Source organism: Propithecus coquereli, unplaced genomic scaffold, assembly GCF_000956105.1.
Source record: "Propithecus coquereli isolate 6110/MARCELLA unplaced genomic scaffold, Pcoq_1.0 Scaffold114, whole genome shotgun sequence".
In the NCBI taxonomy this organism is placed as follows: domain Eukaryota; kingdom Metazoa; phylum Chordata; class Mammalia; order Primates; family Indriidae; genus Propithecus; species Propithecus coquereli.
In genome coordinates, this window is record NW_012135414.1 from 2,413,531 (window position 1) to 2,415,030 (window position 1,500).

The window sequence follows — 1,500 nt, forward strand, 5'->3', positions numbered from 1 at the left end:
TTAATATAATTACAATTAGTATATCAAAGAATAGGCAAGGAAAAATATTTTTTAAAAAACAGAAACATTTTGGTATGAAAAAAATTAGAAAAAAATCACTTTACAAAATATTAGAATATTGTAAGGTCACTAAATCCAATCAATAGGTAAAAGGGAAAAACTAATTAGTGGAATAGAACAGAAAATCCCAAACTAGGTGATTGCGTATACCAAAACGACAATTCCACTCGCTGGAGAAAGGAAGGATGACATAACAAATGGTATGGAACATGTGGCTCTTCTTTCCGAGGGCCTGTGACGCGCTAGAACTGCGCGCTGGCAGGGCTCGCACCCTGTGCAGCGGCAGAGCGCGGTGGGAGAAAGCCAGCCTTCTGTTGCAGGACGTTTGCATCGTGGAAGTGGAGGCAGCGAGAGACTGACGGGTTCCAGCTCATCCTCAAGGGTTCTGGCTTATCCATTCCCTCCCCCACTTTCCGCCTGTCTTCCCTTCCCCGCCGCCTGCTCTACTCTCCAAGCTCCAGCACCAGAAGCAAAGATGGCGCCTTCAGAGACCGTTGAACCAGCTCGAACAACTGCATAATTGTGTAGGAATATTTCCCTGCACCAAGTCTCTTACGCGAAAAAAGTACATTATGTGTCTATACGTATCCATGCATGCACATGCATATGCTGATGGTTCTGCTTCTCCGACTGACCCTGACCGATGTACTAAATGGAGGATATATGGGGTATTCACTGTAGCATTCTTTCGGCTTTCCGTTAGGCTTAAATGTTTCAAAATAAAATTCTAGGGGGAGAAAAAAATACACTCAAAGGCTTCTAACCTCAACAGAAGAGCAAATCCAACGGACTAAGAAACGTGAAAATAGGCTCAAATTTACCAGGAGTGAGGGACATGCAGTTTAAAGTAAAAATGCTTCTTCAGGTCACAGTTTCTTTAAAAAGAAGGAGGAGAAAGAAGAGGAATAAGCCAGGTGTGGTGTGGTCTGGGCCTATAGTCCCAGCTTACCCAGGGAGGCTGAGGCAGGTTCGAGTCTGGCCCAGGACAACAGAGCAAGACCAGTCGCTCAAAAAAGAAAAAGGAATAAAAGAAGGAGAGGAATAAAAATTTACCATAGGAGGGTCAGTAGAACAAGCTAAAATCCTCGTTGGTGTGATTGGTTCTAAGGCTACAACAGATATTCTTCATTTCCTTCCTCTACCATCCATTCCTCCCTTGTAGACCCCCCCACTTTCAAGCAGCGCTTCATGCCAGACTAGGTTGCTTGCCTGGGGGGTAACCCGGACCCTCGTTCCTGAGGGCTCTGGGCCCTGATCACTGGGCCCTTGCCAGGCTGTGGTGGTCCAAGCTGCCCATTCACGGATCTATCACTGGACAGGGAGCGTCGCGAGGCACTCACGAACCCCCGGCGTGCAGACGCAGGTATACCTTGGAGACATTGTGGGTTCTAGTTCGAGAGTGCCACAATAAAGCAAGTCACACAGATTTTTTTTTTTTTT